Source organism: Bos mutus, chromosome 9 (genome assembly GCF_027580195.1).
Source record: "Bos mutus isolate GX-2022 chromosome 9, NWIPB_WYAK_1.1, whole genome shotgun sequence".
Classification (NCBI taxonomy): domain Eukaryota; kingdom Metazoa; phylum Chordata; class Mammalia; order Artiodactyla; family Bovidae; genus Bos; species Bos mutus.
Genome location: NC_091625.1, coordinates 15,446,484 through 15,464,298, shown reverse-complemented (window position 1 = coordinate 15,464,298; position 17,815 = coordinate 15,446,484). Strand labels below are relative to the sequence as shown.

Here is a 17,815-nt window from a genome sequence, read left to right as displayed (position 1 = left end):
ACCTTCCTTGAAAATTGCTGGCCTTTGAGACTACTGTCTTAGCCCTGCTTACTTGTCTAGTTTCATTTCCACCCACTGCCTTTTGCCATTTCTTGTACTTTACATTCAAGCCCTTCTGAAATGCTTGCAGTACAGAACAAACTGAAGTGTTGCCAGACTAAATACAGTTAATTCTTCAGAATACAGCCTATTGGTCCTCTCCAAGAAATTTTCCCTCAAAACCTTATTTTCAAAACTGAGGTGCAATATGATGCTGTCTCTTAGCACCTATTGCATGTACGTCTTCCAACACTCACTTCCCCATCCGTACTTTAGTTGTTTACAAGTACTGCCCACCTGGACTGTAAGCTCCTTGAGAGCAGGGTAGTGTCCTTAATTTGTCTTTGTGTCCCTGGTGCCAGACATGATGGCCTTCACATCTCATTTAACAGTGCCTACTGTTATTAAATAAATGGGACGTGCGGATAAACAAACAGCAAGAGAATAGGCAACTCTAGGAAACAACATATGTTGCTGAGCATAGTGGATATAACTGTATCTTACCTGCTGCCAGAACTCATCCTAACAATGTATTCCATACTTACGTTTGTAAACATTTCAACTTCGCTCTCACTCATTGAATATTTGTAAGACTCTTCCCCAAGTCTCTTTGTGCTATCCCATGGATTCCTAAACTGAGATCCACAGACTTCCTATCACAGATGGGGTCTCCAAGAACTACCTCTGAGATCACATGCAAAATCTTGTGATTTGGTTCTTTCATTTTGATAGGAATCAATATTATAGGTATCTACTGAGTCTTTCCACCTTCTCTGACTGATAGCCAATTTAATAGCTTCAGCTGCATTCTTTGATGCCAACTTTTAATGTGAGGCAAGCCAAAGACCACGCAGAAACTCATTCTCTTTCCTCTCCCAACTGCTTCAAATTATTCCCTTGCCTATCATTATAATGATAGCATGACCATCTGCTCATCATAAGAAGTTGTAGGGTTTTTTTAGTCACCCAGGATCCCTTCCATTCCTCACTCCTCATGCAGGAGGCACTGAATGTAGTTCATTCTATGTACTAAATTATTGGGTTGGCCAAAAAGTTCATTCAGGTTGTCCCATAATATCTTACAGAAAACCCTTAATGAACTTTCTGGTCGACCCAGTATCTCTAAGCTGCTGTCTTACTTTTCATCTTCCCTGAGAACAGGCCGTCATCTTCTCCCATCTGAACTCTTGACACTGCCTCTGCTCACTCTCATCCACTCTCTCACGACTCCTAAAGAGTCACCCCATCCCCCAGGTCTGATTAGGTCACCCCCTTTACCAAGTCCTGGTAATCAGTGAAATCACTCATTTCGGTGATACACAGAATCCTTCACAATCCTGAACCTGCCCCAGTCACAGGAATTCAGACATGCCAAGCCCTTTCATGATGCTGCTCTCAGGATTCAGAACTCAGTCTGTTTTATTCTTTGTTCTGACTGGGGCAGAATTGTTTTCCTTTCCCTTCTTTTCCAGTATAGGTATGAGTCACAGTATATGAGTCACAGTATATGACTTACAGTATAAGTCATACCTATACTGTAGCAATGGCACTCCACTCCAGTACTCTTGCCTGGAAAATCTCATGGATGGAGGAGCCTGGTAGGCTGCAGTCCATGGGGTCGCTCAGAATAGGACACGACTGAGCGACTTCACTTTCAATTTTCACCTTCATGCATTGGAGAAGGAAATGGCAACCCACTCCAGTATTCTTGCCTGGAGAATCCCAGGGTGGGGAAGCCTGGTGGGCTGCCGTCTATGGGGTCGCACAGAGTCGGACACGACTGAAGTGACTTAGCAGCAGTAGCAGCAGCAGCACTTATTTATTGGTATTATTACTATGTTTTTATATTTGTTTCTGCCTATAAAAGCTTTCCAAAATAATTGAGCCTTTTGGTTAGAAATGTGCCCTATTACAGTTTTATCCCTAGAGATGAGCGCATTGCCCGCCTCATTGAGTTGATAATGATAACAGTGCTGAAACTGATCACCTGCCTCCTTGTGCCAGCATTGTGCCAAGCACTTTACACGGATCCCCCCACTAGGTCTTCCCAGTCTTGTGAGGTCATACAGTGAGCCTTTTACCTGCCTAATTTCTAACCTCCCATTCTATTTGTGGAGAATCCGTAATTTTGAGTCATGGTGGGAACAGGGCCTGCTTCGCAGTTTGAAAGCTGAGTTTGGCTCACGTCCTCGTCACCACTCTCTGGTAACCAGGGAGCAGTCAGGGCATGGGACCCAGGTTCCGTCAATTGGATGCACTCACCTGGAACTTGGAATCTGACAGAGTGCCGCAAAGATACAGAGATAACCCCCAGTGGTGTGCGTCACTGTGGCGACCGGGGTCTGGCTGTGACAGTGCCAGTGGTCATGGCCCTGCCCATTGTACACAGCGGCTTCTCCACCATCCCGTTTTTCTTCCAATACAACCTTTTCCCAGATAAGTTAGCCAAGGTTTAGTCTCCTTTTAATATTTATTTATGTATCTGGCTGCATGCGGGATCTTTAGTTGTGGCATGCGGGGTCTAGTTCCTTGACCACAGATGGAACCTGGACCCTCTATACTGGAAGCACGAGTCTTAGCCACTGGACCATCAGGGAAGTTACAGCCAGAGTTCATTTATGTTGTCTTCCACAAAGAAACCTGATTGATACAGAAAGTTCAGCTGTTATCCTTACCCTACAAAGGAGGAATGAGTAGGTACTCAAGTATTATGTAAAGAATAAAAGAGATATTTACATAAAGCTTCTGAAAGAAATTTTGATTTGCTTTAGTTATTAACACGTTTGCATTAATGGTGATCATCGAGAATTTATAGGGAACTAAAATACAGGGAATGAGCAGATCCCTAAAGAGCTCATCTTATGATTTTTTTCCTGCAGGTATTATGTAGCCCATCCTCAGATACCATCAACACCTGTATCTCCCATACTTTATCAGGAAAAATATATGCTTGATGTAATCACTATAAAAGCACAATCTTTAAAAAATATTAAATCATGTTTTGAGCATCATTCCTGAACATATTCTCTAGAAAGAAAGTAGGTTAATATATGTTAGAAATAATTCCTATATAAAGGACAAAAATAAAGCTAAAACCTCATTTATTAATGCTGTTGTCATTCAGTCACTAAGGCATGTCTGACTGTGCGAACCCATGGACTGTAGCATGCCAGGCTCCTCTGTCCTCCACTGTCTCCCAGAGTCTGCTCAAATTCATGTCCACTGAGTCAGTGATGTTATCTAACCATCTCATCCTCTGCCGCCCCTCGCTCCTTTTGCCTTTAACCTTTCTCAACATCAGAGTCTTTTGTGAATCAGCTCTTTGTATCAGGTGGCCAAAGTATTGGAACTTCAGCTTCAGAATCTGTCCTTCCAATGAATATTCAGGATTGATTTTCCTTAGAATTGACTTTAGATTTGACATCGTTACAGTCCAAGGGAGTCTCAAGAGCCTTCTCCAGCACTACAATTCAAAAATATCAATTCCTTGGTACACAGCCTTCTTTATGGTCCAACTCTAACATCCATACATGACTGCTGGAAAAACCGTTTCTGTCATTAGAGTGGTATCATCTGCATATATGTTGATATTTCTCTTGGCAATCTTGATTCCAGCATGTGATTCATCCAGCCCAGCATTTCACATGATGTGCTCTACATATAAGTTAAATAAGCAGGGTAACAATATACAGCCTTGTCATACTACTTTCCAATTTTTGAACCAATCAGCTGTTCCACATCTGCTTCTAACTGTTGCTTCTTGACCCACATACAGGTTTCTCAGGAGGCAGGTAAGGTAGTCTGATATTCCCATCTCTAAGAATTTTCCACAGTTTGTTGTGATCCACACAGTCAAAGGCTTTAGCGTAGTCAATAAAGCAGAAGTAGATGTTTTTCTGGAATTCCCTTGCTTTCTCCATGATCCAACAAATGTTGGCAATTTGATCTCTGGTTCCTCTGCCTTTTCCAAATCCAGCTTATACATCTGGAAGTTCTTGGTTCACATACTGCTGAAGCCTAGCTTGAAGGATTTTGAGCATTACTTTGCTAGCATGTGAAATGAGTGCAATTGTGTGGTAAGTTTGTACATTCTTCTGCATTGCCCTTCTTTGGGATTGGAATGAAAACTGACCTTTTCCAGTCCTGTGGCCACTGCTGAGTTTTCCAAATTTGCTAACATACTGAGCCACACACAATGGTGTGGTCTCTTATTTATTAATAGATGCTTTAAAAGAAAATTCCTTAACCAGATCAACACACATCTCATCATTCTAGATCCTGGAAATTTCTATGCAGTGTTTTTCTTATTTAAACTTGCACCTAGTTTTTCCTGAATTGTTATAGTGGTCTTAAAATTAAAGCTGAGAGAACTCTTGGTTATCCACTCTCTTCTCAGTCCCTGCTCCTGATGGCCCTGAGGGTATGTGTGCAGGGGGCGGCCCCCAAGAGTAGGATGTGCTGGGGCTGGGGGGGTGACTAGGAGGGGAAGCGTCACTCTTGCAGCAAGGATGGGGAAGACCAGGAGACAGCAAGGATAGGCCCAGAAGCAGTGGCGTCCAAAGAGGAACAAGCAATAAAAAATCTCGGCATGGAAAATGCCAACGAGGAGACTGAAAACAAGAATGAAAGGGGGCAAGACGCTAACAAAGGAGAGCCTTGGGCCCTCCTTTTGGAAGCTGTGTGCCTAGAGGAAATCGTAGGTGCTGCCATGGTAGGCAGCCCTTTCTGCATTATAGATGGGACATGGCTCAGAGGCTTGCAGAGCCACAGGCAAGGGTGAGAGAGGAGAATATGGGAAGCACTGGGAAGGAGGTGAGGCAACTAATGGAAAAGCTTTGGGAGAAGCAGTTGAGTCATAATCTGCGGGCAGTTAGTGCTGACCGCCTCACCACGGCCATCATGATGAGTTACGCCTTATGCCTTGATGCCTGATGCTAATAGAGGGACATCTGCTTCCTAAACTTACATGTTCGTGACAGACCTTTGTTGTAAATCTTTTGGTGTTGGTTCTTGTGGGCTTCCTGTTACCAGCTTCTCACTGACTGTTGTGTTTTTGACCCAATCTGTTAAGTTTCTGTCAGCAGCAGCTTCACCTATGGTGTGGAGAGATGTTCATTATATATTGTGAAGTTAATAAAGCAGTTTAAAATAGCAAAAAACAACAGCAACAACAAATAAAACTGAAACAGTAGTCTAACCAAAGATCATCACCTCAGACACTTTCACTGAACTGTCAAATGCCTTAAAAATAATGTTTCACCTAATGTGCCATATTCTGTGATATCCAGCTCAAGTGGGATAATTTGAAGAAAAGCAGAGGAAAGATGATTATTTTTTCTTTCCAGATTTCAGTGGGTCAAATGTAATTAATCAAGTTGTAGAAATTTAAAAAAAAATGTGTGAAGGCCCCTCTAGAGGTGATATTATATTAAAACTTATTTAATTTGAGGGGAATAATGTGAAGAGAAACTAGGTTCCAGGCCTGTGACCTGTAAAGTCACTTAATCTCTCTGAGACTCAATTTGCTCATCAATAAAATAGCAATGATAATGATACCTCCTCCTCAGGGAAAGGACTAAATAAGATAATACAAAAATGAAAACGTTTTGCAAACTAAATGGAGGTTTGCAAACAGCGCATTACCAATCCCATGTGTGGATCATGTAAACAATAATAAATGCATTTGTAAGAATACATGCCCATATAATCTTGAACTTGTTACATGCTAGAAAAGTTTGAAATATATTTGAGAAAAAAAATATAAATCTTTAAAAATAAAACCAATGATAAAATTTATTTGAAGTTAACTTTGTTTTAAACTTAGAAATTAATTTGAGAAGTAAATTATAGAATGTCTTCTAAGGTGCTGAAATATGAATGTTTAAAAAATCCATAAAAATTTGTGTAAAACATATAATTTCTAAAAATTTTCCCAGTCTAGAGAAGTCTTCTGCTGTAGCAGAAGTTCTGCTGTACTTCTAGGAATATAGTGAGCAAAGCAGTTGATTATCTATTTTTGTTGCTTATTATGAATGAATGATTACAGTTGAATTTATGGATATTATTTAATGAAAAAACCAAAATGTCCAATTGAAGGAAGCCTTAAGAAGCTATCAAAACAAGCTTGAATTAAATAAAGGAAACTATGCATACGTATTTGCTTTAAATAAATAATCAGCTTAAAATATTCAGTGACACAATTTGGAAAGGTCGGTTCTGCACATCCTGCTTAAATAGTCCCAGAAAACACACCAAAACATTAGCGGTGTTTAAAATCTTCAAGATTGTATCTTTACAAATTAATCCCAGTTTGATTGCAAGTTAGTCCTTTTCAGTGCCTTACTGATCTTTATTTAGAAGTTAATATCATAAACAAGTTTCAACTCTCTGGCTGCATTTAATGGCCACTGACATACCCTGTGCAGGTCTCCACATTAGCACACTTCCTAATAATAAAGGATGTTTTATTTACAAGTCTGTGAGCTCACCGAGATCCTACTGGTCCAATGGGTTCATAAAAGGCATGCATTGAGGAAACTTTTGTGCGATGGACCTGAGCTGAATACACTTGAGATTTGCCATGTGTCCATAATCTTAACAGTCCTTCAGAAATGAATATTTTTAAAACATTTTAGAACTGTGTTATAGAAAGGCAGGGTTATAATCATTGAAATATAAACTACCATTTCACATATAATTCAGTATTTATTGAGCTGTCACTATACTTATTTTTATTTTTACCAATTCTTCAGTTTCATATGAGTTAAACATTATGATGCTGCTATCTTACAGGAAATATAAAAATGAAAATAAATTGTACCTTTTCTCAAGGTAAATAACATTCAAAGTTGATATTGCATAATGCAAAAAATTACTATGTATATAATATTAAAAAAAAAAGACTCGGTGTGGGGAGTACTATGTAGACAAATCAGTGATACACAGTATTATTCTGAAAGCAGTGTTTTTTAAACAAATGAAAATATTGGCATTGACTGATTTCCTTGCCTTAAAAATAGTAGTATCTTGAAATAGACCAAGGAAGTATCAAGTAATCTCTGACCAGGAAGTATCTAATTAAATATACGTCAGAGTTAAATATTATCCTTCAGTTAATAATAAACATGAGTTTGAAGTGAACAAAGCCTTAAATGGATTCACAGAGTAATAACCAGAGTTCATTCACTTATGCTTTATCGAGTATACCAAATGGTTGTTATATCAGTCAGCCGTTGCTATAACCAACAAAATCTCAGTGGCATATAGCAAAAAGCATTCATTTTTCTTTCTGTCACGTATGTAGGTTGCCGGGGACAACTCTAATTCAGGCTGCTAGTAAATTCAGGTCTGCTCTACGTGTCTCATTCTAGGGGTCAAAATGAAGGGCCAGTGGCTACCTGGGGGTACATTCTACAGGAGGTCAGAAACCTGCTGTGATTCCTAAAGCCTCGGCTCAGAACTGGCACCCTGGTACTTCTGCCACCATTCCATTAGGTGAAAAAGTTTAGATGACCAAGTCTAGCATCCGCAGGGCAAGAAGAGTGGTCCTAACGTGGATGCACAGGTGGTGAATGTTTGCTGAACAGTAATCAAATAATCTATTGCATTTATTAGTAATTCAAACTGATACATTAAGAAGGGTTGGTAGCTTAAGAAGAGGCATGTGGAAGGCTTCCGAGATGCTGGTAATGTTCTGTTTTTACCTGAGTGGGCGGCAGTGGTTCAGGTGGGTTCATTGGTGCCCATTCTTTGAGTTATACATTCATTCATTTACAGTCTTGTACTTTTTCTGTTATGTTTGTAATACTTAAAAATAGAAGCTTGTATCTTTTAAAAAGAAAAAATAATCCGAGACATTTTCAGCATTTTTTTTAGCTTTCTGAAGTTTTAGTTACTTTCTCTTAGAAGAGTCAGATTGAAATAAATGGCATGATTCTTGAAGTCTTTTGTTAAAAAAATTGCTGTGAGAAAACTTAGGTCTTTTCAAAGAAATATATCCCTAAGATGAAATAAATATTATATTTGCACATTTATTAATAATGTGAAGATAGGCTGGCTAAGTTAATTAACTCAAGAAAATTCTAAAAAATGTCTAAGGTAATTTCTGGGTACAAACAAAATTTTTAATTTTGCTTTTGGATATTTTAAAACAAATGTCTGTACATCGTGGGTCCCACTGCACTCACAACTTCAACTTTCCCCCGAAGAGGCATCTCCTAACCTGGATTTCTAGTTTAATAATTTTCTGACTTTTCTATGTTTTCTTATATATGAATTCCTATGCAATGTAATTTTAGCTTGAATGTTTTTTAACATGAAAGAAATGGTATCTTGCACTGTAAATTCTCCTGATACATGTTTTCAGCTCACAGTACCGTTTTTTATCTAACATCCATGTTGTTACATGTGGATGGAATTCATTTTCACTGTTGTGTGAATTAACGTTATATGCGTAAACCACAGTTTATCCATTCGACTGCCAATGAACATTTGGGCTTTTCCTTGTCTATGCTATTGTGAATAGTATTATTATAAGTATTATTCTTTACATGTTTCCAAGTCCATTTTTACACAAAAATATTTCCAGAGTATTAATCTGAGAGCAGAACTGTGGCTTCCTAGATTATAAATATTCAGGTTTTCTAGACAATACAAAATTGTTTACCCAAGTGACTGTTTCAGTATAAACTCCTACAACAAATTATTCTCTGATTACTAATAAGGTTGAAAGTCTTTTCATGTTTGTCATTCATATTTTATTAGATTCCTTGTATACTTTGCCCATTCTAAAATTTAAATAAAAGTCTGTAGAGAAATATATTGGTCATGCAATATAATCTTGCCAATAGCAATTATAATGAAAATAATCAGAAAACATCCTGCCTCAGCATATACCCCACACATTCCAAAGTTCAACGTCATCTTCGAATAAGTGATACATTTTTAAACAAAAGTTTGAGAATTCAAAAATAATTTTCATAATTTATGCAACATGAATATATCAATGTATCCAAGTTGTCACTAGATAAAAGTTTACTCTTTTGTATTTAAATCTTTTGAAGTGCATAAAGTTAAAACATTGGTGTTATTCAAACTGTGGATGATGATATCAAGGTAGTGGCTTTCAAGGAGCATTTTAAAAAAGAATAAAACAGAAATTATCATAATGCATCTCCGTAGAGTATATAAATTGTTTCCTCCTGAAACTTTCCAGTTCTGTTTGTGTGTTTGTGTGACAAATTCACGTCGCAGGCAAGGTGTGAGGGGAGGGGGCAGGGGCAGGGGGGCAATGTATAGAGAACTGGACTTTATACAGGGTCAGAATCTAAAACATTTGTCTGTGATGTCACTGTCAAAAAGCCTGCAAAGAAACATCTGACATCCACTGACTCTTCCAGAAGGAATATAATCTCTAGTCCATGAATCTAGTCTTGCCTGGGGCTTTGGTAGGTTACTTGGCAACTTGAAGAAATCGTGATGAGTGCTGTGTCTAGAGAATAATTTCTCCCCAGAGTTATTGTGGTTATCCTATTTATAGCCAGGTCTCTATTGAGTTAAGGATAAAAACAACTGAAGGACTGTTATTATAAAATGTTAATTAGTACTTCAGACACGGCTGATGACAGCAGCAGTTTATTCTAAAGCCTCCAGCCTAAATGAACAGCAGGTAGAGAAGTAGCAACAATGAACAATTGGATGACTGGTCACTTGGATATTTGCTATGTTGTTCTTTTCACCCTTTGTGTGTTGCTGGTGTCTCGCTCTCTTCTTTTTCACATTGTATAAGTTTAATGTGCACAGTGTGATGATTAAAAACCCACACATATTTACTTTTAAAAATTTTATTGGAGAATAGTTGATTTAAGATGATGTGCTAGATTCGAGTGTACAGTAAAGTAAATCAGGTATGCATATATCCACTCTTAGATTCGTTTCACATATAGGCTATTACTATACTGAGTGGAGTTCCTGGTACTACACAGTAGGTCCTTATTAGTTATCTATTTTGTATATATAGTAGGATATATATGTCAATCCAATCTCCCAATTTATCCTCCCCCTCCCCTCACCCCCTGGTAACCATAAGTTTGTCTCCTACCTCTGTGACTCTATTTCCATTTTGTAGGTAAATTCATGCTGCTAAGTCACTTCAGTCTGACTCTGTGAGACCCCATAGATGGCAGCCCACCAGGCTACCCCATCCCTGGGATTCTCCAGGCAAGAACACTGGAGCTGGTTGCCATTTCCTTCTCCAATGCATGAAAGTGAAAAGTGAAAGTGAAATGGCTCAGTTGTGTCCGACTCTTAGCGACCCCATGGACTGCAGCCTACCAGGCTCCTCCAACCATGGGATTTTCCAGGCAAGAGTGCTGGAGTGGGTTGCCATTGCCTTCTCCAGGTAAATTCATTTGTACCCTTTTTTTAGATTCCACATGTGTTGTTAAGTTACCCAGTCGTGTCCAACTCTTTGCGACCCCATGGACTGTAGCACACCAGGCTTCCCTGTCCCTCACCATTTCCTGAAGTTTGCCCAAGTTCAGGTCCATTGCATCGGTGATGCCATCCAGCCATCTCATCCTCTGACGTCCTGATATCCTTCTGCCCTCAATCTTTCCCAGCATCCGGGGACTTTTCCAATGAGTCAGCTGTTTGCATCAGATGACCAAAATACTGGAGTTTCAGCTTCAGCATCAGTCTTTCCAATGAGTATTCAGGGTTGATCCCTTAAGATTGACTGGTTTGATCCCCTTGCTGTCCAAGGGACTCTCAGGAGTCTTCCCCAGCACCATAGTTCGAAGGCATCGATTCTTTGATGCTCTGCCTTCTTTGTGGTCCAACTCTCACAATCATACGTGACCACTGGGAAGACCACACCTTGACTATATGCGCCTTTGTTGGCAGAGTGCTTTTCAAACACTGTCTAGGTTCGTCATGGCTTTCATGTCAAGAAGATGCCACATGTAAGCAATATCGTATCATGTTTGTCTTTCTGTATCTGACTTACTTCACTCACTATGACAATCTCTTTATCATGTGATCTCTCCTGTCTTCCTCTGCTTCAGTCTGTTTCTCTGAACACACCTCATTTTTATTCTATCTTCCTTCCCAAATTCAATATTGATTTTTCATAGTGACTTGTCATACATTCTGATACCTTTTTTCTAGGATTCTCTCAGGGATTTTTTTTTTTTTACTTTTATATAAGCTTTGAGATTTTAAATCTATCCAGAACAACACTACCAGTATTATATAAAATTGAATAATAGTTCAATTTTGAGAGAATTGACATTTTCACAGTGTAATACCTTCCCGTCTGAGAACACGATTATGTTTTCCATTCCTTTAGCTCTTATTCTGAGGCCATCGATGAAACTGTGTAGTTTTCTCATTCAGGTCATATGCTTTTTCTTGTTTAATTTACTCCTAAGTATTTTATATCTCTTGGTCATTACTGGAATATTTTCTTCCCACATTTCTTTTCTAGATTCTTATTGTGCATTTATCCAGGCAATGGACCAGTTCTTTTCTTAAATAAGTCAAAAAACATTCTTTATACTGAGTTTATACCAGATATCCCATATTCTTGTCTTTTTACATCTGTTTTGAGTGCAAAAACAATGTTTAAGAGTATGAGAGCCATCTAGTTCTCAGTATAAATTTTAGTTTTTTGTGTTTCATCATTTAATATATTATTATTAGGAATTTGTATTTTAACAGATTTCTCAATTCTCATTTAAATACTGTGTTGTGTTATGAATGGCTGAATTTTTATACAGTCCCATAAATTTCTCCCTTTAAATTTTGGCATAACAATTAAGTTGATATATTTTCTGATATTGAACATCCTTGAACTTGGTCATAGGATATCACTTGTTTGTTATTACTGGATTCTAATGATCAATATTTTATTTAAATTTTGTCAATCTTGAAGCACAAATTGCACTTCCTTAGTGTTGCTTTGTAATACAGTCTTCACTGGAACTTTTTAATTAAAGGTATGCTGGCCTTATAAATGAGTTGGGAGCTTTTCACCAATTTTTATGGCCTATATTGTTTAAATAACCTCAGATTTAACTGTTTAAAAATTCAAATCCAAGAATTGATAAGGTATTTGTGCAATGTAACAGTGGCTCTGTAATACCTTGCCAGTATCTTCTAACTGTACATAATATAATCAAGTTGTCTACTTCATGAATCCATTCTAGTATATTCTAACTCTCCAAGATTTCTGCCTGTTTCCTTCAAGATTTCAAATTTGTGGTCGGTCATAGAATGACACATTAAAATCCCTTTTTAAAGCCTTACTGTATCTGTGATATCTCTCCTTTTCCTTTTTTTTTTTTTTCATTTTACCTTGATCAGGCTCAGAGTTTATCTGAGATAAGAAAAGATAAATTATTATCTTTTCCCAAAATCCAGATTTGGGGAGGTTTTGTGCTTGAAACAACAGACTGGTTCCAAATCGGAAAAGGAGTATGTCAAGGCCGTATACTGTCACCCTGCTTATTTAACTTACATGCAGAGTACATCATGAGAAATGCGGGACTAGATGAAGCACAAGCTGGAATCAAGATTGCCAGGAGAACTATCAATAACTTCAGATATGCAGATGACACCACGCTTATGGCAGAAAGTGAAGAGGAACTAAAAAGCTCTTGATGAAAGTAAAAGTGGAGAGTGAAAAAGTTGGCTTAAAGCTCAACATTCAGAAGACGAAGATCATGGCATCTGGTCCCATCACTTCATGGCAAATAGACGGGGAAACAGTGGAAACAGTGTCAGACTTTATTTTCTGGGGCTCCAACATCACTGCAGATGGTGACTGCAGCCATGAAATTAAAAGACGCTTACTCCTTGGAAGGAAAGTTATGTCCAACCTAGATAGCATATTCAAAAGCAGAGACATTACTTTGCCAACAAAGGTCTGCCTAGTCAAGGCTATGGTTTTTCCTGTGGTCATGTATGGATGTGAGAGTTGGACTGTGAAGAAAGCTGAGTGCCAAAGAATTGATGCTTTTGAACTGTGGTGTTGGAGAAGACTCTTGAGAGTCCCTTGGACTGCAAGGAGATCCAACCAGTCCATCCTAAAGGAAATCAGTCCTGAGTGTTCATTGGAAGGACTGATGCTGAAGCTGAAACTCCAATACTTTGGCCACCTGCTGCAAAGAACTGACTCATTGGAAAAGACCCTCTTGCTGGGAAAGATTGAAGGCAGGAGGAGAAGGGGATGACAGAGGATGAGATGGTTGGATAGCATGACCGACTCAATGGACATGAATTTGAGTAAGATCCAGGAGTTGGTGATGGATAGGGAGGCCTAGTGTGCTGGAGTCCAAGGGGTCACAAAGAGTTAGACATGACTGAGCGACTGAACTGAACTGAACTGTGCCAGGGAATGGTAGTGTGATAGAGTTAGTTCTAGCTCATTAATTTTCATTTTCCTTAATTTCCTCTTCCATAGTTTTTTGAGAAAATGTTATTTTATTGTTCTGTTCCTATTTTCTAACGTGTTCTAAATACCTTTATTTTTCATTTTTCTGTGTAATAATGGAAGAGATTAAGTCTATAAACTTCCTTTGGGTACAGCTGTCACTGACTGTGCTTTATAGTTGTGTGTGTGTATGTGTGTTTAGTCATGTTTGATTTTTTACAACCCTATGGAATGTAGCCCACCAGGCTCCTTTGTCTATGGGATTTTCCAGGGACCAAACCCGAGTCTCTTGCATCTCCTTCATTGGCAGGCAGATTCTTTACACTAGCACCACTTGGGAAGCCCCAGATAGTTACTATAGTTATTAGATATATTAGGTCTTATAGTTATTAGGTATAAATGAAGTAATTGTGTGTGTGTGTGTGTGCGTGTGTGCACACATGTGCACACATGGGCTCAATTTCATCCAGCTCTTTGCAACTCCATGGACTGTAGCCCACCAGGCTCCTCTGTCCATGAGATTATCCAAACAAGAATACTGGAGTGGGTTGCCATTTCCTCCCCCAGGGGATCTTCCCAGCCCAGGGATTGAACCCACATCTCCTGCACCGACAAGTGAATTCTTTACCACTGAGCCACCTGGGAAGCCCCATAAATAGAGTAATGAGACCACTTAAAAAAATTGAAATTTCAGAAATAAATATTAATGTTATAGTAATTCTATGACAAAGATAGACATTCATTTTAATGCTAAAAAGTTTTTATAAATAATGCTGGCACAAATGGCTATTTGAAGAATATAAATTTAATAATACAACATCCATATCTTTTTGCCATATACAGAAATCAGTTCCCCAGTTTTATTACTTAAATTTTCTAAAAATCTTGAAAGATATGTGTGACCATGTGTACTGTCAGGATTCAAGAAGGAGCTTCCTAACTAAGATTTTAAACTCAGAAAATACATTAAAATGTTGGTATGAAGTACCTCCCTGGCAGTCCAGTGGTTGAGACTCCATGCTTCCAATGCAGGAGGTGCATGTTCAATCCCCATTTGGGGAACCAAGATACCACATGCCACAGGGCTCAGTCAACAAACAAACTGGTATGAAAAATATATAAACAAGGCTTACAAATAATAATTATGAAAGATACACTTATAAAACAGATGACAGTGTAATACGCAGAAAGCTTAAATGTTAATAGAAAAAAACCTACTAATACAATGGAAAAGTAAACAAATGAAAAGCACAGCTGTCATGAAAAAAAGTACTCAAATTTAAACTGGAGCTCAGGGAAACGCAAATCAAAATAATACTGAAAACGGCTTTATGTTCACAAGACTTGCAAAATAAAACAGCTAGAATACTTACTGCTGCTGGGGATGCAGAGAAAAATGTGTTTTAATAAACTTCTGGAGGAAACGTAGATTCTTACATTCTTTTAGGAAATAAGTAGAAAATATTTATAAAATTTAAAACTATCTGGGATCTTTGATCCTGCAATCCCTAGGAATCTACTCCAAAGAGCAAAAACTATCAGTGTACTAACAAACAAACAAACAGGGAAATATATTACATGCTCATGGAAATAAAGGGAAAGCCCATCAGTAGTGTGGTGGTCATGGAAGCAGCTAAAAATATTCCATTTTAGAATTATGGTAAGAGTGAACTTCTTTGTTCATGGTGAAATTAGGAGCGTCGCCTAGCACGTTTGGGCCAGGGCAGTGTGAGTGGAAGACCCCTCTGGGTAGAAGCTTTGGGTTCATGTGCTGCTCATCATTAGGCTTCCTTCCTACTCTGTTGTGGCTGTGAAAGCTTGTATCAGCCTAGAGCTTCCTCAGTCTGGGTAGCCAAGTAACTGGGACAGAACTCCCTTGCCTTCCTCTTTTGGACATGTAGCCTGACCAAAGGGAGAAAGCTTTTGGAAAGAGTAAGCCACTGAGATTTTGGAATTGTTACTACAGCATAATCAAGCCTATCCGGACTGCTAGAGCTAAGACAATGGCTAAATTACAGTCCACCACTGGTGGGTCAGATGGTAAAGAATCTGCCTTCAATACAGGAGACCCAGGTTTGATCCCTGGGTTTGGAAGACCCCCTAGAGAAGGAAATAGCAACCCACTCCAGTATTTTTCCCTGGAGAACTCCATGACAGAAGAGCCTGGCGGGCTACAGTTCACAGGGTTGCAAAGAGTTGGACAGAATTGAGTGACCAACACTTTCATTTTCTTTCTATAATTCACTTTGACCTTGATTATACTAGGTGGCTTGATTTTCACAAGTTATTGCTGACAGACAGAAGAAAGATGCTTTAAAAGTTTATATTGTTATCCCAGTTTTTATAAAAAACACATTTAATACATCTTTATACATATTCTATAGAGATTATATGAGTATGGAGAATATATGAAAAATACAAAGTTGTTAAATGAGGCTATAAAGGAAAGATAAATCTAGACTTAACCATTTTTAAAAAAAGCTAAGCTGTGTGGTGTGATCACATGCCTTGGAGATATTCACATTTAACTGTAATTACACATAAAGTATTATTGAGTAGATATCATCAAATAATTTCACATAGTATTTTTCTGAATCTAGGGTGCTTCGATGCTTGGTGCTCTCTTGGTCTTACCTGCTTCAAGAGGTTTTCACATATATGGCTGCAAATGCTAAATAAGAAACACCTCAGTGGTTCTTGAAGTGTGGTCTTCCATGGGTTGTTAGAAATGAGAATGTGCAGGCTCAACTGAAGACAATCCTGAATCAGAAATTGAGGATGAGGCCCAGTAATATGTGTTTTATCGAGCTTTGCAGGTGATTCCAACACAATGCAAACTCATTCCTTGTTCAGTAAGATGTAGCCTTAATTCAGAGGTTAAAATGAGAGAAAAAAAAAAAGTCCATCTTAGAAATAAGGTATCTTTTAAAAATAAGGACATTGCATTAATTTTCATCTTCTTTTATCTAGCCAAGTTGACCTAGCTTCTAGGGCAAGATGGTGCCTAGCTTTGCTGGAGAAACTATGTCTTTGGGCCTGCTGGTACTTCTGTAAAGTGGGAGTAGTAATAGCACATAGCTCATAGTCATTGTAAATAAATGAATTCACACATTTAAAGTTCGGAACAACGTTTGGCATATCGTGCACACCTGAACGAGGCCGTCATCATTTAGGACAGCTTACACATCTCCCTGCCTCACGGACTTTGCGGTCTGCAAGCACAATTTTTCTGCCCTCCCGTACTTCATGTCCACCAGTAGTTCAAATGTCACAACTTCAAGGACGATGTCCCCAACCTCCCCAGATTAGCCTTCATACAATGTATGCTTTTCCTGCATGGCACTTATTTAAAATTATTTATTCATGAGGCTGATTAACAGATGTGTTTCCATTATACTATAAGGAAGCTCCATGAGCGGAGAAGATGGTATCTGTTTGGCTCCCTGTTTTAAACCCTGAATACCTAGTACAAAAGTAGGTACTCAGAGCATTTCTTCTGTATTTAAGGATCAGTTTCATCTCTGGGCTTCCCTGATGGCTCAGACAGTAAAAAATCTGCCTGCAAAGCAGGAGACCCAGGTTTGATACCTGGTTGGGAAGACCACCTGGAGAAAGAAATGGCAACCCACTCCAGTATTCTTGCTTGGAGAACTCCATGGATAGAGGAGCCTGGCAGGCTACAGTCCATGGGGTGGCAAAGACTCAGACACGACTGGGTGACTAACACTTTCATCTAATTTGTTTTGGATCGAATCCTCTGCTGTCAACATGTATAAAGTTAATTATGATAAATGTAGTTAAGTTTTATAACAAGCTTTAAACAACTAATTTTCGGTTATTTCAGGGATTAAACATATGGAAAGTATATTAAATCAATAGAGTACTTCTTTGCAGATTTCTTCAGAAGGAAAAAAAATGTTCTAGCTATGGAGTTTGTGGGTTTCAATTTAATTCTAAACTAGAGGCTGATGGAGTGGAAATTAGGGGAGGCGTAAGCTTGCAGTTAAGTGATTCAGATGTAAACAGAAGGAAGAGCCTCCAGATAACCTTTCAGCTCACGTTCATCTTTTTACACAATCTCTACTTGTGTATGAATGAGTTTAGGAAGTTTGATGACTTATAAAAATTGGTATCATCAAATCTGTTTTCTCTAGAAGAACCCACTTTATATAGAGAGAGTTAGGTCTGTAATTTTTTAATTATAAAAGAATGATTCACATGAAACTTCATTTCCCCAAGACACTAGTCATTTATTTTCAAGTTTCCAAATCGTATACCCAAGTATTAATAAAATAAAATGTAAAAAAATAACCAGCCTCAGATAAGTCTCAAAAACATCTTCTC

General features: G+C 38.4%; 1 pseudogene; it reads left to right on the top strand.

Annotated features, from left to right (window-relative positions):
- The first annotated feature begins 2,291 nt into the window (after positions 1-2,291).
- On the top strand, positions 2,292-5,125 carry LOC106700924 (protein BEX2-like; annotated as a pseudogene).
- The last annotated feature ends 12,690 nt before the right edge of the window (positions 5,126-17,815 follow it).